At 40.5% G+C, this 23336-nt stretch overlaps 1 protein-coding gene across 1 annotated transcript in view; it reads left to right on the top strand.

Annotated features, from left to right (window-relative positions):
- Positions 1-23336, top strand: part of KCTD16 (potassium channel tetramerization domain containing 16) — a 287611-nt gene that overhangs the window by 196604 nt on the left and 67671 nt on the right. The gene's annotated exons all lie outside the window — the stretch shown is intronic.

Consider the following 23336-nt stretch of genomic DNA (forward strand, 5'->3'; position numbering starts at 1 on the left):
GATTTATTAGCTTAATACAGGGCTTATGTTGTTGTTCAGTCACTAAGTTATGTGTGATTCTTTATGACCCCATGTACTGCAGCACACCAAGCTCCTCTGTCTTCCACTGTCTCCTGGAGTTTGCGCAAATTCATGTCCATGTTGTCCCTGATGCTATCTAACCATCTAATCCTCTGCCACCTCTTTCTCCTCTTGCCTTCAATCTTGCCCAGCATCAGGGTCTCTTCCAATGAGTCAGCACTTTACATCAGCTGGCCAAAGTATTGGAGCTTCAACTTCAGCATCAGTCCTTCCCATGAATATTTGGAGCTGATTTCCTTTAAGATTGACTGATTTGATCTCCCTGATGTCTAAGTTACTCTCAAGAGTCTTTACCAGCACCACAATTTGAAAGCACCAGATCTTCAACACTCTTTATGGTCCAACTCTCACATCCATTCATGACTACTGGAAAAACCATAGCCTTGACTATATGGACCTTTGTCAGCAAAGTGACATCTCTGCTTTTTAATATGCTGTCTAGATTTGTCATAGCTTTTCTTTCAAGGAGCAATTGTCTTTTAATTTCATGGCTGCAGTCACTGCCCACAGTGATTTTGAAGCCCAAGAAAATAAAGTCTGTCACTGCTTCCACTTTTTCATCTTCTATTTGCCATGAAGTAATGGGACCAGATGTATGATCTTAGTTTTTTGAATGTTCAGTTAAAGCCAGGTTTTTCGCAGTCTTCTTTCACCTTCATCAGGAGGCTCTTTTGTTCGTCTTCACATTCTGTTATTAGGGTGGTATCATCTGCATATCAGAGATTGTTGATATTTCTCCCAGCAATCTTGATTCCAGCTTATGAGCCCAGCATTTCACATGATGTACTCAGCATATAAGTTAAATAATCAGAGTGACAATATACAACCTTGTCGTACTCCTTTCCCAAATTTTGAACAAGTCTGTTGTTCCATGTAGGGTTTTAACTGTTGCTTCTTGACCTGCATACAGGTTTCTCAGGAGACAGGTAAGGTGGTATGGTATTCCCTTATCTTTAAGAATTTTCCCAGTTTGTTGTGATCCACACAGTTAAAGACTTTAGCATAGTCAATGAAGCAGCAATAGATGTTTTTTCTGTGGCTCCCTTGCCATGATTCAATGAATGTTGGCAATTTGATCTCTGGTTCCTCTGCCTCTTTAAAATCCAGTTTGTACATCTGAAGTTCTTGGTTCATGTACTACTAAAGTCTACTTTGAAGGATTTTGAGCATAATGTTGCTGGCATGTGAAATGAGCACAATTGTGCGGTAGTTTGAACATTCTTTTCATTGGCCTTTTTTGGAACTGGAATGAAAACTGACATTTTCCAATCCTGTGCTCTGTGCTCACTGTGGAGTTTTTCAATTTGCTGACACTTTGAGTGCAGCCCTTTAACAGCATCATCTTTTAGGATTGTAAATTCCTCAGCTGGAATTCCATCACCTCTGCTAGCTTTGTTCCTCATCTTGCTTCCTAAGGCCCACTTGATTTCACACTCTAGGATGTCTGATTCTAGGTGAGTGACCACACTGTCATGACTAAATCAGTCATTAAGACCTTTTTTGTGTAGATCTTCTGAGTATTCTTGTACTTAATACACCTCTTCTTAATCTCTCCTGTTTCTGTTAGGTCCTTGCCATTTCTGTTCTTTATCGTGCTCATCCTTGCATGAAACATTCCCTTGATATCTCCAATTTTCTTGAAGAGATCTCTAGTCTTTCCCATTCTATTATTTTTCTCAGTTTCTTTTCTTTGTTCATTAAGAAGGCCTTCTTATCTCTCCTTGCTATTCTCTGGAACTCTGCATTCATTTCCCTTTTCCATTGTCTTTTGCTTCTCTTCTTTTCTCAGCTATTTGTAAAGCCTCAGACAATCACTTTACCTTCTTATATTTGTTTCTCTTGGGGATGGTTTTGGTCACTGCCTCCTATACAATGTTATGAACCTACATCCAAAGTTACCAGGCATTCTGTCTACCAGGTCTAATTCCTTGAATCTGTTCTCCACTGTATAATCATAAAGGATTGGATTTAGGTCACACCTGAGTGACCTAGTGGTTTTCCCTACTTTCTTCAATTTAAGCCTGAATTTTATAATAAGCATCCCATAATCTGAGTCACAGGCAGCTCTAGGTCTTTTTTTTTTTTCTTCTTTTCTTTCTGACTGTATAGAACTTCTCCATCTTTGGCTGCAAAGAACATAATCAATTTGATTTTGGAATTGACTGGTGATGTCCATGTGTAGAGTTGTGTCTTGGGTTAATGGAATACTTATAACAGTGTTCAGTTATTACATAGTAGATGAAGGAAATGAGGAATGAAAGTAGGCACTTTATAAAGTACTTTTGAAACTTTATTTGGGGGGAAAAACCTGCCTTTCCTCGAAGAATTAGAATTAATTTGGGAACTCAGACTACATTGATTTGAATGAATTAATGCACACAAGAATACTTGGTAAGCTGTAAAGGGGTATGATTGTTAGAAAAGACAACACCAGGCTCACCTCAACTAAAATAACTTACTTCCAGCAGTGCTCTTTACTGATCGCAAAGCGCTTTCATCTCTGGCCTACCTTTCAGTTTTCTCAGCAACTTCATGAGGGCACTATGCTGTAATCTCCGTGTTACAGATGAAGCAACATTCATTGAGAGACAGTCACTGGTTTGAGGTCATATACTTTAATAATGAAGTCAGGGTTCAAGCTCTGTTTTTCTGAATCTAAGTCTGAACTCCTTCCTCTAGAGTAGAACAAATATTGCAGGGTAATAATGCATTGTTTTAATGAATAATGATGTTTATTACTTATTAAAAGTTTAAAGAAGAATTTGGTACCCCTTTGTTTTATCAGAAAGGAAGTCATCCAACCCACAGGTTTTGGAATTATGTCTGAGCCCAGTGCTAGGCATGGAGGTTTGTGGTGAGAGCTGAGGTATTAGACAATCTCTGTCAGTCACATGAATGACTATGTAGGTGTAGCTTAAAAGGAGATTTCTTTCCTTAAAATATGACCCAGCAACAACTTTGTCACCAAGTGGACAAAACTCTTCAGTTCAGACTATAAGCGATAGGTACTTAAGCAAGTACTTATACATTAGGAATTCATTAGTGACCTCTCTCTCTTGTTTAACCAATCAGCAATTCTGGTGTCAGAGTGGTTTCATAACCCTCCTAAGGACACAATGCTACTAAGCAGCAAAGCCAGTATTTCTAGTCTCCATGAATTATTCTCACTTTTTTTAGGTGAAATATTATATAGAACACATTATTTATTATTAATCAAGAAAAGAAAACAAGCCTAATTTCAATTCTGGGGTAAGCCTTTAAAATAAATGAACTTCTATGTATTGTTGCTTTGTTTTCATTAATAATCTCTCTCTTTTCTTAATGATCTACTCTGAATATTATCTTGGGTTTAATACACTTTCTTGACATTGCCCTCCTCAGCTTTCATCTTATTAGAGTTGGATACCATAGAACACCCACCATTTAGTGCAGAAGAAAACTTCCATTTTAACCCTAGAATTATAATATATACAGTCTCAGCTGCATGCAAACCTTAGGGAGGTCTTCATTTATATTTTAAGTCTTCATGATTTGGAGTGGAATGGAATTGTTTCTCAGTCATTTATTTAGCCCGTTACTCCATTTCTTCTTCCCATCCTCTCTGAGAGGCAGAAACATGGGGAAAATATTTATTCATTCAGTAAATAATTATTGAATATCTACAGTATTTGAGGGTGCACTATTCAAGACACAGTGACCAGACAAGGTCACTTGTGTGAACATGAAATTTTCTTGTTGTTCTCATGAAATTTTCATTCTGGTAAATAAAACAGATAAGGGTATGTGCACCTATATGTGTGTGAGTAGGTGTGTTTACATATGAGTATTGAGGGATTTCAGGTGTTCTAGGGATAAAGAAACCTAGGTAAGAGTGATGTAGAATGATAGATGCTAGTAGGTATTCTGTACAGGTGGGCATGGAGGACCTCTTAGAGCTATGGGAAGTTAGCCTCTGCGGGTAGCTTCCTTCCCACCTTCCCAACAGGCATACTGCCTCTGGATCTGCCTATTGCAGCAGACTAAGCGCTTCCCAGAGTAAATGGACATATCTGCTCTGCAAGCAAGTTATTAGAAACAAATGGTTGCCAAGGGCAGAAATCAGTGAGTGAGGAACAGCCAGTACATAAGAAGTATATACAGAGTGTGATGTATGAGTGAAAGAAGGAAAGTGTTAGTCCCTCAGTCAAGTCTGACTCTTTGCAAACCCATGGACTGTAGCCCACCAGGCTCCTCTGTCCTTGGGTTTTTCCAGGCAAGAATACTGGAGTGGGTTGCCATTCCCTTCTCCAGGGGATCTTCCTGATCCAGGGATTGAACCTGGGTTTCCTGCATTATCAGTCACTCACAGAAAGTCACTCAGTTGTGTCTGACTCTTTGTGACCCCATGGTCTATATAGTCCATGGAATTTTCCAGGCCAGAATACTGGAGTGGGTAGCCTTTCCCTTCTCCAGGGGATCTTCCCAACCCAGGAATCGAACCAGGGTCTCCTGTATCACAGGCAGATTCTTTACCAACTGAGCTATCCGGGAAGCCCTCTGTGATGAACAGACATGGTTATAAAAATTCTCTTGATTGCATCAAGCTTCCCTTTCTCCTGGTTATAAAAGGTTTAAGTTCAGAAGTGATTTCATCCTTACCCTGCTTGGCAGAAAGAAAAGTTAGTTTCTGTTTCTTCCAAAGCTCTTGGTTATTGATGGAGTGATGACCTAATTAAAATTGGATTCCAGCATGTAGAGTATCTGTGAATATGAACCATCTTCTACAGAACCTCTTAGGGATATTCATTACCTAATCTCATATTTAAAAAATTCTTTTGTCAAGACTAGACTAATGAGTCTTATCATTTATCTCTGAAGCAAGTGGCTACACACATTTAATATTTTATAGAGTTCTTTTATATGGATGTGAATGGAATTATAGCCAATCTAACTACTTAGTACCTCCTTCTGTGTGTGATGGGTATCTTCCCAGTCAGGTGGATTTCCTCATTTCTAATGCATCACTATCTGATACTGATTATTGAACCTCCTTTTGGGGAACAAGGAGAAGGATGCACTGGGGACACCGTGTGGCAGGAAACGGAACTGGTGACATGTTCAAAAGAAAAAGGAAAAAGTTAAAGATGGAACCTTTGAGGAGAGGAAAAGAGGAAAAGAGAGCCTAGCTCCAACTAGTGTTGGGAGGGTCTGTACATTAGGGTTGGAAGTGAAGCTCATTCTGCAGCGTCTAAAAATTCTGTCATTAAATTATTAAATAAACTCATCAGGTAAGCTCAAACAGGTCATAAGAGCATTCTTCTCAAACCAGAGTTTACTCGGTTAGTGACATCTAGGACATAATTGTGACATTTGTCTTCTGTGTTCTAGTTCTCTCTTCTCTTTCTGCTCTCCTTTCTCTCCTTTTGTTCCAGGGTGACTGGTTCCTTCATGAGCTTCCTCTTAGCCCCTACCCTCAAAAATTACTGCTCATTTTCTTCTTCCATCTTTTCCCATGAGATTCCACTCAGACCCACCCTGCTCTTCTCCTATAATGCGTTTGTTTTTAGTCACTCAGTCATGTCCGACTCTTTGCGACCCCATGGACTGCAGCATACCAGGCTTCCCTGTACTTCACCATCTCCCGGAGTTTGCTCAAAATCATGTCCATTGAGTTGGTGATGTCATGCAACCACCCAGTCATCTGTCATCCCCTTCTCCTCCTGCCTTCATTTTTACCCCAGCATCAGGGTCTTTTCTAATGAGTGGGCACTTCACATCAGGTGGCCAAACTTTGGCACTTCAACTTCAGTATCGGTCCTTCCAGTGAATATTCAGGATTGATTTCCTTTAGGATAGACTGGTTTGATCTCCTTGCAGTCCAAGTATCCTTACTCTCTTTAGAACATAAGCCTCCTGATTCTATTCCTAGCTAACCTGGTGTATTGTGTAATGTACAACCTCTGGGATACAGTAGGTGCCCAAAATATAATTTGTGAATAAATGTGGTCATAGCTTAGTAGGTAAACCCTACTGAATACCACAGGCAAATTTAAAAGACTTTTTAGAAACATTCCTTGGCTGCTTCAGGGTCCTTAGAGATATCAGGAGGAAATGTATTTATAAAGCTGAACCCTTGATGAAGTTCTTCATTTGCCCAAGCAATTCCTTTGGGCAGAGATTCTGAAATGCATAGTGAGACTGAAGGTCATCCTCTGCATATCTATTCAGAAACCGACCCAGGTGTTATATTAATAATTTTCCTTTCATTAACACTGTCCCCACATGTATACTCCCAAGGTTGAACTTCTTGAATTGAGAGACAGGATGGTGTCTGGAAAATGAAGCAGATGTACGGTCAGAAGTCTCTTATTCACCTTCTCACTCTGCATCTTACTAGCAGTAGGATACTTGGCGAGTCTCCTCATTTCTTCCAGCTTCTATGTCCTTAGTGTAAAACAGTGACTCTGTGTAACTGTGGAGCTGAAGGATTGTTTGTCAGAGTGGATAAGCATCTCCTTCACAAACTCTGAATTATAGACAAAGACATAAAGGCATGTTCAATTCTGATATTTGGCTTTTCATGTTTAATCACAGCTACATTTTTAACTGTAAGCCTTCAGCTACATTTCAACTGGTTTGTTGATCTTTATTAGTCATTAGAGGTTGAATGAGGTGGGGAATTTACTTATTCATGTGGTAGTCGAGTACCTAGTGAACAGCAAGTAGTATACTAAGTGCTGTGTATAGATGGTGAAAACAAAATGACATCTTTTCCTTTAAGGAATTTATAGACAGAGGAAGACATTAAATAAACACATACATAACTATATAATCATAAGTTTCTAATTAAAATCTGGTGAGTTGCTACAAAGTGAAAGCTACAAGGTCTGTGAGAGAGAGGGGATGAAGAGTAAAGCTTGATGCTGAAGGAGAAATGAACAGGAGTAAAGCCAAGTCAGGAATGGAGGAAGGATGCAAAGGGAATAGCACATAGACCAAACGTCATAACCTCAGAAAACTTGAAGAAAACCGAGGTGGCTATGAGTGAGGTGGGTGGTGAAAGTGCTTTGACTGGGTCAAATAGTGGATAAGAGGGTAAGCTCATGTATGTGGGTAGGAGTTAGATCATGCAAAACCTTGTAACGCAAGGTTGAGATGCTCAACCTTATATAAGTTCACTGCAAGCCACTAAAGGGTATTGAAGCATGAGACTGAAAGGGCTACTAGATTTATGTTTGTTTTTAAATCCTTCACCCTCTGGATGCAGTGTGAATAGATTAGAGGTGAATCTACACGGAAACAGGTAGCCTGGCGAAGAGTTTATTGCAGTATCCAGGCGGGCAGGAAATGGAGATGATTGCGGTTGCTCTCGGTGCTGTTTACCATGTTTTCCTGGCTCTACTTTTTCTGAGAACCCAGTAAGATTTCATTCCTCAACTCCTTTTAAAGTTAGGTTATGAACTTCTTAAAGCTTACTTTGGTCAGTGAGACTAAGAAGTGACTTGTCACTTCTGGACAGAAAATTTGAGAACAAATGTGTGATTTTTGATATTCACTTTCTTCCACCTTGTGTTCCTATAAACACATGTCCAAGAGGAGCTTCTATCCACCTGGGTCCCTGAGTGACTAACCAAGGGTAACTGAGTCCTCTATTGAGGAACATCGGATATAGCATGAGAAAAGAGTACATCTTTGTGAGGTGCAGCCCCTGAGATTTGGGGGTTGTTTGTTACTGCAACAGAAAGTGTCCTGACTGGTCCTATCCTTACACATAAACATACTAATTTGTGTTCAAATAAACTTTGCATTTTTACAAATACTTTAATACTGTAATGAATGACCCTTTTGAATTCTGTTCTCAGAGTTATAGCTCATTTTTTAGTATTTGCTTCATATTCTGATTTAGAGCAATATTCTTATAATATTAATTAGTGAACTATATCAATATCCTAGCCTTTGAAGAACTACATTTCCAAGACTTTTGTAACTGCTTTAGTTACCTTCTTTTATGCACCATCATTTATATATCATTCAAAACAGAGAGTTGAACAGCAAAGCATACAAGAGATTCAGTTCAGTTCAGTCACTCACTCGGGTCCAACTCTTTGCGACCCCATGAACCACAGCACGCCAGGCCTCCCTGTCCATCACCAACTCCCAGAGTTTACCCAAACTCTTGTCTATTGAGTCAGTGATGCCATCCAGCCATCTCATCCTCTGTCGTCCCCTTCTCCTTCTGGATATTAGAGTTATTATATTCCCTAATTTGTTTTTTAAAGTAGTGAATTTGTATATTTCTCTAGGTGAATATTATTAAGACTCTTGTGAGATGCTTTTCTACTCCTGTATCATTCCTGCTAGACCTAGGAAACACATATAATTTTGGGAATTCATGTATCTATTCTTAGTCTCATGTGATTATTTAATGTGTGTATACACATGCATATGCATGTATGTACATATATACATACACTTATGTGTGTATTTGTGTGTATAAAATATAACTATAAAATATATCTATATATATAGGTGTTTTTAGGTATGTATATATAAAAGCCAACTTGATTCTTCCTTGCCACCTGCATGCCTATTTCTCACCCACATACCCACCCATGCTATTGGATAGAGTAGGCTATATATTTAAAGCATCAGCCCATTCCCTAGCAACCTGCATTCTGCAGTTTAAATGGCTTGGAGGCTGCAGCAGGAATAGGAAGGGTTAATTGCCTGCTTTATTTTGTTGGGAGAGGCAGCTTTCATTTCACATTGATTTTCTGCATTCTCTGTGCCAATTTGCGACAGCTTGTTTCACAGTCCCACATTTGTTTAAAGCTCTCTAACAGACTGATTCTATTTTTTTCCCTCATGATTTTTTTTTAAACTTAGGAGAACATGGCTTTGCACGTGATTGAGAACCCAGATAAGCCTCTCTCTCTCTGGAGACTGTGATTGGCAGCTCCCCCTGTCGTGCAGATGTGAAATAAGGAAAGCTAATTTTCCCATCGACTTTCTAGTTTCTATTACTATCAGTCATTTCACATTGGTGCTCATTACAGCCATCTACTTGCCAGATGGAAATCTGCCTACTCACTGGGTGTCTATTTTCTGCCACTCATGGATCATGACAATGTCAGACAATATGTCAGTAAACTCCCTTCAATATCCTTTTTTTGCACTGGATAGATTGGTGACATTATGTAAAATGTTTGCTGTTGGTAGGTAACTACCTTCATGTTATATGTGAGCAAAGAAGAGGCAAGGCCGGAAAATCCAAGTTCCTTGAGAAAAGTTACCCATGGTAACAGAAGAGATGGATGGTGTTGGTAACGTAAGTGAATCACTTCTAGCTATAGCTGTTCTCTGAACACTGAAAGGGAGTGACTATGACCCATGTGAACAAGTAAAGCATGCCAACACTAGAACCTCCTATTCTTGATGAGATGACAACTCACAGCTGGAAGCAAGGCCTGGCTTGAACCACTGGTCCTTGAAGTGTGGTCCTGGACCAGAAACATCAGCATCACCTGGGAATTTTTTAGAAATGCTTGTTCTCAGGCCCACCCCAGACTTACTGAGCCAGATTATCTGGGGCTGGGCCTAGAAATCTGTGTTTTTAAGAACACCCACACCCCCGCCCCCAAGTGATTCTGATGTTTGTAAAAGTTTGAGAACCACTGATTTAAACTGAAGTGGGTATGGGAATATTATTTGAGTTGAAAACCCTAATATTTGCTTCAATTATCTATGTTTCATGCATGGGATGGGGAGAGGATATTTCTGGAGCTGAATATTGGATCAAATAACATGGAATGTAATAAAAAAGCAAGTCGATTTTCATTTTTCAAGCTTCCTTTAAATTTTATTCAGTGAAAGAGGGTCTTCCCTGCCCTGAGCAGAAAGCTCCTGGAGGCCCTCTCCAGGCATCTGAGGCGATCAAAGTCTCATGGACACTTTAAGGGGAAATAAGCCTCAGTGCAGTCCTCCTTTCACCCCAGCTGGACTGGCTACAGAGGGACCTATCACAGGCCTCTTTGTTCTTCCTCGCTCACACCTTCCTCCTTACTCAGTCCTTCCATTCCCTGGAAAGTAAGTCCATCCTTACTTTCTGACATCACCCTTCCTGGTATTCCCCCTGGTGGAGTCTTAGTGCCCTTCTGGGTAGTCTATCTGGGCAGAAATCAAACAGTTCTAGGATGGCTTTCTCTTCCCAATATGGTCCTAATCTGGACTGTGGGGAACCCTCAAGCATCTTTGCCCAATAGCTGTGGTCAAGTAGACTGACTACAATGTAGAGACTGACTACTCTAGGCTCTGCTACCCAAGATGTCTGTTAGCATCTAGACCAGGTACCTGAAAACTCTGGTCCATGAGCCAGTTCTGGCCTGCCGCTTCCTTTTTTTTCCTTAGGTAAAGTTTTATTGGAACACAGCCATATCCATTTGTTTTCTGTATAGTCTATGGTTGCTTTGCACTACAACATGATGCAGGTTACATGAATCTCAAAGCCTAAAACATTTGCAGTCTCTTTGCAAAAACTATTTGCTGACCCTTGTTCTAAATTTCTGAGGATGGAGGAGGGGAGAAGAAGGGGAAGGAAATAGGAGGAGGTAATGGAAAGTTGGACCCCAGCCCCCTTTGCCTCTCAAACTCCAGGAGTTTAAGATCTCTAGGTGGTCTCCTTGAAGCAACCCTACTCTTCCCTTACCTTTCAGGGAAGGAGGTAGCCACGCGGCAGTTGCTCAATCCAATAAATCCCTGTATAAGTCCCCTCTATATTTTTTAGCTCTCAATCCTTTTGTTCCCCTGATGGAAGTCAGTAGTCCAAGAGTTATAAGGCAGGTCTTAGCCATATCTTTTGCAAACACACAATTTAATTCAGTTCCTTATTTTGGCCTGATACTTATCACCTGGGGCTTCCCTGGTGGCTCAGTGGTAAAGAATCCGCCTGCCAATACAGGAGACGTGGTTCAATCCCTGGGTCAGGAAGATACCCTGGAGAAGGAAATGGCAACCTACTCCAGTATTCTTGCCTAGGAAGTCTCATGGACAGAGGCGCCTGGTGGGTTACAGTCCATGGTGTCGCAGAAGAGTCTGATACAACTTAGCAACTAAACAAAGATAACTTATCACCTGACACGCTTGGCCAAAATTCATGATTTACATCCAACGACATTTGTGTTTAGACAGTTAAATAAAATTCAGATGACATACCTAGATCTTGATTTAGAAGAAATGCAGTGAAGCTATTTGTGGGTTAAATTAAAAATTAACTGATATTTTTTCACATAATTGATAGTTGAGGGCCAGAGGCACCGTTAAAGAGATACAAGTTTTCTGAGATTGTTTATTGATGACTTGCCCAAGTAATATATTTTAATCACCTCTCAGATCCACATCAGGTCTTCTGATCAAACCTAACATTGCAAAGCAAAAAATCCGACCATTGCTCTGTTTCTTTCAAACAGGCTCAATATAGGTTTCATGCTGATCGATGATCCTGTGTGTCAGAGAAAATCAGCCTACTTTCCAATTTTTGAGATGGAAACTGACTTCTAACATTTTTCAGTCAAGTACCTTGTTTATTATTTATGTACTTTTATTTGTAGCATTGTTGGATTCACTTTATAGAAGTATTTGTCTTATGTTATTTTGGAAATGATGGAAATAAAAACACAGACAAAATAATCTACAAGAAAGAATCTCCATGATAGGAGCGAGAATGTGTTTTGGATTCCCTTTGAGATGATTCAAAAGAGTAAAATGACTATGTGGACAGAACATGTTACATAAGACCTTCAAGCCCAGTGCTCATTCTAGCAACTGGTTACAAAACTGTGTAGGTGAGCTCGTTTGATGAAAAAGTAATCAAAATAGCTGAACCATGAAACCATGGTTTTGATTATTTTGTACTCTTAATACCCAAATCCAAAGAACTGTGTGGTGAACTTACTGACTGGTTGTCTTGCTTGAAATGGAAATCCCACAGCAAAACCCATCAACTGTATTTTGCTCAGCTTTTCATTTTACAGCAATGACTAGTTATTTTGCTAATTGGTAGTTTTACAAAGTATTAGATAATGTATTTCTATTATATTTCATATATAGATTGAAATAGAGATAACATATTAGTAAAGAAAAGAGCTGCCTGTACCCATTATTATTATATGCACTTTAACATTTTTATTAAATCCTGTTTTTCCTCAATCTTCTCATGTTTATGTCCAATATGATTTATTTTAGCCCAACATGATTTTGAGCTCATGCTAACTTACATAGCCAGAGTACCAGGCAGATTGTTAAGAGAAAAGAGAGAATTTTCTTTACTTCATGGTTGATTCTCCATTAAGTCCTTTCAGGATGAGCTCTAAAAATATTAGTTATCTTATATCTTCAAGTTGTTTTTAAAATGTGTTCACAAGTTTTCAAGTTTGACTAGATGTGAAAATGCCTTCTTCTATAAAAAGATTTAGAGTAGTTAATACAAATAATCTACTGATATAAATACTTTTGAATACATCACACACACACACATAACTACACACATTATGCCCATGTTTATATAGATTCACCCCAGAATGAGACTCTAATACAGATTTTCTTGTTTTAGCTGTGTGCTTGTACTGTTTTTTCAAAACATTTTCATTTGTTCAAGATTTCAAGCAAAGCCTGCAATAAAAAACATACTGTTTTTGTTGTTGTATTTCAGTAATCCCTTGCCTTTGTGTCCTAGATACCGTACCTCTTTAAAAAAACCTTTGCTGCAAGAGTGAAATATGAGATTCCCCATTGGTTCCTGTGATTTAAAGTCCTCAGTGTGTATCTCTACTGTAGGTGTGAGGGAGAAATGGCAGCAAGTCTGCTGATGAAGAGGAGCAGGCACTGATTTGTATTCTCTTGAGGCAGCATTGACTGAACTCCTACTATGTGTGGAGCGTGATGCCTGGTGCTGGGGGGAATCTGAAGATTAAAGCGATACCGGTGCTGTGCATACTGAGCCTTAGGGACACTCACGACCTAGATGTGCTGTTTTATCAGAGTTATCTAACTCAGAAGATGATTCACATAAAATTATGTTGTGCCCTGAAGTTATCTAAGTCATTGCTATTTTCTCCATTCCCTCAGTTATAAGCAGCTCACCATTAACTGGGAATTTTTTTCTCCTATACTTTTTTCTTTTTCGCAGAATCTAGTATTAGTGCAAAAGCAGGACATTACTTTTTAAAAAAATAGACAGTAACTAGGCTTCTCTGACTTGTAATGTGTTCTTTCCGATCCTTTTCTAAATAGAATCAGTTTTCAGTGAGCAAAGTGGTAATGTTTTATCGTTTGGGGGCTGCCATGTCAATTACTAGGGTCCTTCTGTTGAAGTGCAATCATTTGAATAGATAATGAAAATGTATGGAAATATGCCTCATACTAGAACTTTTATCAAAGATATATTTCATTGATAACCAGTCCAGTCCATGAAATGCATTCATTGTAATCTTCACTAGTCTGATTGATAAATCAGATGAGCAAACAATATATACTTCAAAAATATATATATTTCATATATAGAAATGAGTTTCTCATGAATATAGCAACAATTATTATGACATTCTTATATTCATTTTGTTTTCTCATCCTCTGCCTTGATTCTAGTACCAGGAGTGTACTACAGGTGCATATTTTCTAAATCTCCACATGAGAAAAGATCTAAGATAAATTCTACACCTAGTAGTAGACAGGAACTAAGGAATGGGGGATGTACATGTGAGTCTGTACATGAGGGTCTGTACATGTGAGTCCATATCCTTTTCCTTTCACTTGTACTGCTCCCATTTTCCCCATTCATAAGGCCATAAACTAGACCTAGCGATGACCTCAGTGTCTCTTCATTTTCATCGTCTTTACTTTTTAAATGCTGTGATTGTTTTCTGTGCATGATGCAATTTCACCCTCGGCTTTTGCAAGAAGAGTTTCTCTCAGCTCTACTTCAAGGAGAAGGTAGGTTAGCTAGATTAGAATAGAATTCTTGGGGGTAGGTGCCTATTGGATGGGCCTTGCAGTGAAGAAAGAAGAGCAGTGGGGAGGGACTGAGAGGTGCTCACAGAGTTGACTCACGTTGAACAAGGAAGTGATCTAAAGCCTAAGAGGGAGGAAGGAGGTGGCCAGCTAGAACTCTCTATCTGCCAGTCAGGTAGACTTCCAAAGCACAGTGCTTGTATCAGATCCTCTTGTCTGAGGCACAGCTGCAGGGAAAGTGCCATCACATGAACCCTTGTGTAACACACCAGCACACTTGTCTCCTTTTACTACTTGGACTAGCAATGTGAGATGAATAGCAGTAGATTATAATATGATCTGGAACATTACACATTAAGGGAACCTTGGAAATCATTCATTCAACACCCTGTATGTGGCAAGGCATTGTTTTAAGTGCTGGGTGTTCAATGCTGGACAAGGCAGATAAGGCCCCTACCTAGGTGGATCTTACTATGTAAAGAAAGGACAAATAAGTATGAAGAAAATATTAGCTATTCATAAATATAATGAAGAAAATGAAACAAGATCATATGATGGTAACTGGATGACAGCTTTAGATTGGACAATTGGAAGAGACTTATCTAGGTGGAGACATTTGAGCTGAGACCTGTTGAAGAGAAGGAGCCAGTAGCATGAAGATTTGTGGGATGAGTTTCTCCAGGTGGAAGGAACAACCAGCACAAAGGCCATGAGCTATGGAAAAAACTATGTCTGAGATCAGTGTGTTTGAGGCACAGTAAGAGAAGAGTGGCTAGCCAAAGTTTGGAAAGGTAGGCAGGAACCACATCATGAGACCTGGTTCAGTTCAGTTCAGTTGCTCAGTCCTGTCTGATTTACTCAGTTGTGTCCATGGACTGCGGCACACCAGGCCTCCCTGCCCATCGCCAACTCCTGAAGCTTACTCAAACTCATGTCCATTGAGTCGGTGATTCCATCCAGCCATTTCATCCTCTGTCGTCCCCTTCTCTTCCTGCCTTCAATCATTCCCAGCATCAGGGTCTTTTCAAATGAACAGTTTTTCACATCAGGTGGCCAAAGTATTGGAGTTTCAGCTTCAGCATCAGTCCTTCCAATGAATATTCAGGACTGATCTCCTTTAGGATGGACTGGTTGGATCTCCTTGCAGTCCAAGGGACTCTCAAGAGTCTTCTCCAACACCACAGTTCAAGAGACCTGGTAGGTCAAAGTAAACATCACGTGTGAATCTCTCCTTCTAAAGGTGAAGGAGCTCAAGCTCAGAGAGGCAGAATGCCTTGGCCAGGACGGGAAATGGCAGCCTGGGCTCCGACTGCTGCTCCGACCTGTACGTCACACTCCTGCCAAGGGTGGTGTTCAGTTAAGCTCTTCTATCATACATTGATTTTCATGTCATAATGGGGGTGATAGCACCAATCATATGGTATTTTTAACAGCAATATTGATAAGAAGCAAAAGAACTGAGAGTATGCCCAGAGCAGAGGCAAACACTGCAAACTAACATCGTCACCGTAATTCTTTGTGCTGTGAGATTATGTTTCTTTATGTTCCACTGAAACACATGCAGAATGCATGGACACAACAGCGGACTCACGAAGCAATGCTTGTGAAAATGAGGTAAAATCATGCCAATTTTCCCACAGAACTCTGACCAGCTGGTGCTCCCTGGGTAATCTGTGGCCGTCTTGAGTCTACTGCCAGCATTGGAAAGGGGCTTTCTGGGCAGTTGCAGACAGATGGTTGCTTGCAATAGTAGCATCACTCTTGGGCAACAAAGATGTGTTTAGTGTACTTTTACCATCCATCCAACCATTTGTCCATGGCCACTTAGTAAGAAATAACTTCTGTGCAGCACACCTTGCTGAGTTCTAGAAGGCTCCATAAGACAATCATTTTACATCTGTATCTCACAGATGTGGACACAAGCTCAGAAAAGTAAAGTAACTTGAATCACTCAAGTTAACACAGCTGATAGATGATAGAACTGGTGTCTGGACTCAAGCATATCTGACTCCTCTGTTCTTCCTTTACCAAATATTTGCAAAGTACCTCTATCTGGGGGACTGTGTTAGGTCCAGAGAGCAGCATTGAGACATCAGACATGGCTCTTGCAGTCTGTCCTGGATAACCTTCCAGCATCTCAGAAATAACTCACAGAAATGAAGAGGAGCAGATGATTTGTCTCATATGCAGTTTTTGGAAGAGCAGGACAGGTTGCTTATGTACAAGCCAGTCTCCTGGCACATGCAGCATGCAAGGCTGTTCTTTTTCTTCTGCCAATTGGACGCTGGCACCATTAACTGTTCATTGGTTTCAGAAGAGGCTTTGCTGCTGTGATTGATTATCTCAAAATAGCATTTGTGGCAGGAAGAGGTTTACTTGGTCTCTCTTTCTCTACCTCCCCTTTGGTAGCCAGGTAAACAGTGGCTGTTATTCCTGCATGAAGACAAATGACAAGTGTGGTGTTTTTGCCACATTTATAAGCCAGATTATATGCCCTCTATCCAATTAAGTCATCTATATGATGACAGATGGATGGGAGAAGAGTATGGCTTAGCGATAGAGACAAATATAAGCTTAGAGAACCCAATCTTTGATCTGGGTTCAGTTCTGACTCCACTGCTACTGCTGCTAAGTCACTTTAGTTGTGTCCGACTCTGTGCGACCCCATCCCTGGGATTCTCCAGGCAAGAACACTGGAGTGGGTTGCCATTTCCTTCTCCATCTGACTCCACTACTTATGAGTTATTATATAAGTTACTTAATGTTCCTTCTGCACAATTGCAGTCATCTCACATGCTAGTAAAGTAATGCTCAAAATTCTCCAAGTCAGGCTTTAGCAATACCTGAACCATGAACTTCCAGATATTCAAGCTGGTTTTAGAAAAGGCAGAGGAACCAGAGATCAAATTGCCAACATTTGCTGGATCATCAAAAAAGCAAGAGAGTTCAGAAAAACATCTATTTCTGATTTATTGACTATGCCAAAGCCTTTGACTGGGTGGATCACAATAAACTGTGGAAAATTCGGAAAGAGATGGGGATACCAGATCACCTGACCTGCCTCTTAAGAAACCTGTATGCAGGTCAGGAAGCAACTGTTAGAACTGAACATGGAACAACAGACTGATTCCAAATAGGAAAAGGAGTACGTGAAGGCTGTATATTGTCACTCTGCTTATTTAGCTTATATGCAGAGTACATCATGAGAAGCACTGGGCTGGAGGAAGCACAAGCTGGATTCAAGATTGCCGGGAGAAATATCAGTAATCTCAGATGTGCAGATGACACCACCCTTATGGCAGAAAGCGAAGAGGAACTAAAGAGCTTCTTGTTGAAAGAGGAGAGTGAAAAAGTTGGCTTAAAGCTCAACATTCAGAAAACTAAGATCATGGCATCCAGTCCCATCACTTCAGGGCAAATAGATGGGGAAACAGTGGAAACAGTGGTTGACTTTATTTTGGGCTCCAAAATCACTGTAGATGGTAATTGCAACCATGAAATTAAAAGACTCTTACTCCTTGGAAGGAAAGTTATGGCCAACCTAGACAGCATATTGAAAAGCAGAGACATCACTTTGTCCACAAAGGTCCATCTAGTCAAGGCTATGGTTTTTCCAGTAGTTCTGGAGGTCAGAGTCTGAAAATAGTCTTAATGGGTTAAAATCAAGGTGTCCTAGAGCTAATTCTTTCTGGAGACTCCAGGGGTGAATAGTTTCCTTGCCTCTGCAAGGGGGCAGCTTTGGGGCTGCCAGCATTCCTTGGCTTATGGCTATATCACTCTAATATCTACCTTTGTGGTCAAATAACCCTCTCCTCTCTGACCTCAACCCTCCTGTCTCCCTTTTTTATGAACTCCTGAGATTACATCAGGCACACCTGGATACTCCAGAATAATCTGCCCATTTCAGTATTCTTAATCAGATCTGCAAAGTCTTTCTTTACCATGTAACATAGGTCAAAATGTGCCTCTTAAAAAGATAGGTTGGCATTCTAATCCTTGGTGCAACCAAATTTGACCTTATTTGGAAATAGCAACTTTGCAAGTTAAAATGAGGTCATGCTGGATGAGGGTGTACCCTAATCCAATAACTGTTGTCTTTATATGACAAGGGGAAATTGGACAGAGACACACAGAACAGAATACCGTGTGAAAACATAGAGACTGAGATGACATACAAGGAGAACACTGCATGGAAACAGAGGCAGAGACTGATGTGTCTACAAGCCAAGGACAGCCAAGGACTGTATCGTCAGCAATCCCTGGAAGCTAAGACGGAGGCATAGAACAAATTCTCCCTCTGAGCCTCCAAGAACAAACACCCTGCTGATATCTTGGTGTTATACTTCTGGCCTCTGGACTGTGAGACAGTAAATTACCAGTTGGTGGTAACTTGTTATAGTAGCCCTAGGACAGATACTGTGTAAGATAACATATCCTTAGATTCTGGGAATTAGGGCATAGGCATCTTTGGTGGGGCATGGCGTGTGCATGCTCAGTCATGTCTGATCTTTGTGACCCCATGGACTGTAGCCTGCCAGACTTCTCTGTCCATGGAATTCTCCAGGCAAGAATACTCCTTCTCCAGGGGATTTTCCTGATCCAAGGATTGAACCTGCATCTCTTCCATCTCCTGCACTGGCAGGCAGATTCTTTATCACTTGGGCCACTTGAAAAGTCCGTTATTCAGCCCACTTCCCACACGTATTGCTCAAACCTCCTTCCCCAGTCACTTAATGCCAGACCCTCTGGTAAGTAGTTCCAAGTTATAAGTTGTAGTTATGACACTGTGGGTAAATGAGGCTTCTAAAATCATAGACTGGACTTCCCTGGTGGCTCAGTGGTTAAGAATCTGCCTGCCAATGCAGGGGACACAGATCCGATCCTTGGTCTGGGAAGATCCCACATGCCGTGGGACAACTAAGCCTGTGCGCCTCAACTTGAGAGTCCATGTGCCGCAACGACAGAGCCCACATGGCACAACTAGATAGCAGTCCCTACTCACCACAGCTAGAGGAAGCCCACATGCAGCAACGAAGACCGAGCACTGCCAATAGAAAAAAAAAAAACTTTTTAAAATTTAAAAATTAAAAAAAAAATCCCACACTAATTCTGAATTGGTAGAGCAAACTCATGGCCCACAGACTCCACCCTGTGCACCTGCAGTGAGCTTGGAGTATAAGAAGCAGGAAACTAGGCCTGGGAGGTAGACCTTGAGTATCCCCTCCGGGGCCTCACTGCATGGGATGTACCCTGGGAGGACAGAGAATGGAATCTAATCTTTAACACACAGTACTCTCACTAACCATTAACAAACAGAGCCTGAAAAATGTCTTTGACTCTACTGGATCCATTTAGTAACACTGCTTACTGGGGAAAGAAAGAGGATGGAAAAAAGAGTTTAGAAAATTTCAGTGTAGCAACGCCCCACCCACTGGAAGAAGGGAAAAATGCTATTCCTTATGGACTGATATGGAATGTAGAACAAAACGGGTAGATGCCCCCATGCCCACCAGTAATTATAAGCACTCAATAAATATCAATGAATATTGATATTATTGTCGTCATGTTCAGAACTGTGTTGGAAAAGGCAGCCTGGATGGTCAACTATCTGACTGTCCTTCATAATCAATGAATATTTCTCCCCGTCAATCTGGAGAAGATGTGTATCATTTGGTTGGTTGACATTCTGATCACGGGGCTATTGCTAAACTATCATTTGTGCATGGTCTCTTGTTTCTTGTGTGTGTCACAAGAATACTAAGACTGGTCCATCTGAGTTGGCAGATGTGGACATGCTTTGGAAAAAGAAAAGTAGAAATGTGTAATTATGGAGGAAAATTGAGTAGGCAAGACCACTGGACCTTATTCTTTATTGAGAAGCCAGAACAGGGAACTTGGCATCATGACATATTGGGAATGTTCTATTATGAATCTTGCTGTGGTCGAGAGGTGACAGGTTTACTTGGTTGTTATTATGTTGGTGGGGAAACAGCCACTGGAGAGAGAAGGAGGTGTATCATTCCAGCCCTGACATCCACCCACACAGCTGGATGAACTGCGGCCAGAGTGCAGAGCACTATCAGGAAATCCAGGCATTTGGCTCCCATTCTATGATAGGAATACCTTAAACCAGATATGTCCCATATCATGAGTAGAGTTCAAAAATGGATAGCAATGTAATACTTAGTTGATATTAAGTACTTTACATTGATGCTCTCTTAAGTACTTTACACTATGATTCTCCTCTTTCCAGGGAAACAGGTTAAGTCATTTGTCCATGATCATAGCTATAAAATACCCAAATCAGGATATGAACCTAGGACTTTCTAATTCCAAAGTTCAAGCTTTAAAATGTTTTACTATAATCACCTCTGGAAATTCATATTCCACATTAAATAAAGCCCACCTGATTTTAGTACTTTTTTCTATAGCATGCAGTATGGAAATTATGGTAAAATCAACAGGAAGTTTAAGTATGCTTTCCTACCCCATTTTGCTGGAGATTGGGGTGAATTCAGGCCAGTGAGAATGTCATGAGCTGAAAAGACTTTGCTGGGACCCTGTGATGTTTAGAAAATTACTTTCCAGTTTGCCTTAATCCCCACTGTCACAGCGTGAATCTCATTCCTCTCGTCTGTCTTAAGCAGAGATGGAGACCTGCCAGTAACTGTTTCCTCAAAGAAACCGTCATTGTGATTGAAGGTTCTTCTTTGGACTCCTGTTTTAGTTTTATTTCTGTGTAACACACACAAAGCCTCGTCCTGCTAAGGTGGAGACTTAGACTTTCTGCTTTTCATAGCTCACCATCTAGCTCTGAACTTGTAGCTCCAGGGCTAAGCCTTCTAGCAAGCATCTCATCTGCAGGGAGCTGCTTCCCTGATGGTGGTTTCACTGGGCTTTTGTTGGCAAACAGCTCTGTATTTTTTTTTTTTTTTGCACCATTGATTGGGATGGCAGGAGGACCAGTGGGGAATCTCCTGCAAAATGACTGGAAAGATCCAAGACAATAGGGCTATCTATGAGCTTTCTGTCTCCTCACTAGCTACCTGGAAGGCATTGGTGGCACTCAGCACCATTGGCAACCCCAGTTCATTTTGAGTTTCTAAGGGAGTGGATGAAAAATAAAGCTGATCTCGATTCTATTTATAGGACAGATTTGCTGAAAAGTAGGAAAATGGTTGATACCCCATTTCATTCTGGTGAAATATTGGAGCTGCTTGCTCATAACAGTGTTGCAAGTGTCCTACAAACAAGGCGATTTGCACTAGCAAATGATATGAATGTCGTAGCCTTTGTGCCTGACTACAGTGGGAATTCCGAGGAAATATCTTGAGAATTCCCAAAGCTATTTTAGCCTAATAATAGAAAACCCACACCAAGCACAGTGTTTTAGTTTGGACAAAGGTTATTCTAGCCTTAAGCAGTGGCTGAAAGGCAGTGATTGATGTTTTCCCATCATGAAGCACAGAGGGTTAGTTCCTTACTTCATCTCAAATTTATTGTCACAGAAGGACATTTGTTTGTTACTGTAGGCCAAGAAGGGAAAACAAGTCGTTAAAGGTCAGATAGTTATTAATGATTTTAACTAAAGAAAGGATTTAAAAATCAACTCCATGGTATGGACTCTTGAATGCCTTAACCAATGATCCTTTCTAGAAAAAAATCTTCGTTTATAAGTGACAGTTTTCTCCCCTAGTTGTCAAGAGGCAAGATTTTTTTCCCTTCCTTATTATCCTGTGGTCCAGATGCACTAGTTATGGTTCATCTCATTTCATAATAACACATACATCACATTGGTGCAAATAATCAAGCAGGCACCTGTTTCACAAAGCCTAGCCAACAACATTCATTCAGCAGCAACCAATAGAGGGCAAGTACAGTCTGATAGGGATGGAGAGTGAAAGCTATTAGAAATAGAAAAAGACAGAGGATTTAGACAGGGGAGATTTCAACTAAGCCAGTAATGTGACAATCAATGCAAGCATCTCCTGGGATCTTTTCTTTATCTGCCACCTACCTCTCTCTGCAATTATATGACAGGCAAACTTGTTGGTCATTCTGCAGTTTGATACTTCCTAGGAGTTGCAGGCTATGTTTTTCAGATCTACTTCCAAGTGACCAATCACTCTTTATCATCAAACATTATCTAATTATCTCATAGGGGGTACAAAAATAGGATTTTTAGCTAATTTTAAAGGCAGGACTTGTTTACCCTGGCCCTGAAATTAGGCGAGTAAACAGGAGGAAGTCTTTTGGAAAAGTCAATGAAGAGCTCTCCAGTAGGCATTTCATTGTAAAGTTCATGCCTTTGATGGGAGTGGGTGAGAGGAAGAGAGGCAGCTGGAAAAATGCTATACACAGGACTATCAAGATTCTCCAAGATTCACCAAGTGAAAAAGCTTGTTGTTATTCTTTTTTTTTTTTTTTAATCTATTCCACCAACCAAAGTTTGAGTTGAAAACCTTAAAGTAGGTAAGGTAGAAAACATTTCAATTAGAGTTTCTTTAGAAATTCATCACAAACTCATTAAATTCATGTTTAATGTAAAGCAGAAGTTTGGGGCCTACGGTAATCAGATGTATTTAAGGAGCTACATTAAGATCTCAGCTACGTTTTTTGTTCCATTGCTCTTCTGCACATTGACTAGCTGGAATGAAGCACAAAGCCAGGAGCAGAAAGGCTAGAATTTGAATAATCTTTGCAAACAATCATTGCACACTGCTGGCTGAGAGAATCCTCATGGGAACACCATCTTGGATACTGTAACTGGGTGGAATTTGCAAGTCCTACTCCACTGCATGGTATCAGCACCCTTTCTCTGGTCAGATTGCTCCCAGAGTGAATATATATGAGTATATTTACGTACAACTATACAATCTTCCACGTGTTTGTGAAAAATACATTAGAGATGATTCCTTGGCTCTTTTTCTTACATTATTTCTCAAATATTTCACCCTGTTTCATTTATCAGTTCAATAGTGATGACTGGGTAAAGGAAATCAACCCTGAATGTTAATTGGAAGGACTGATGCTCAAGCTGAATGAAGCTCAAGTACTTTGACCACCTGATGTGAAGGGCCAGCTCATTGGAAAAGACCCTGATTCTGGGAAAGATTGAGGGTAGGAGGAGAAGGGGATGACAGAGGATGACATGGTTAGATTTCATCATTGACTCAATGGACATGAGTTTGAGCAAATTCCAGGAGATAGTGAAAGACAAGGAAGCCTGGCATGCTGCAGTCCATTGGGTCGCAAAGAGTTGGACACAATTG

This window comes from Muntiacus reevesi, chromosome 1 (genome assembly GCF_963930625.1).
Source record: "Muntiacus reevesi chromosome 1, mMunRee1.1, whole genome shotgun sequence".
NCBI lineage: Eukaryota > Metazoa > Chordata > Mammalia > Artiodactyla > Cervidae > Muntiacus > Muntiacus reevesi.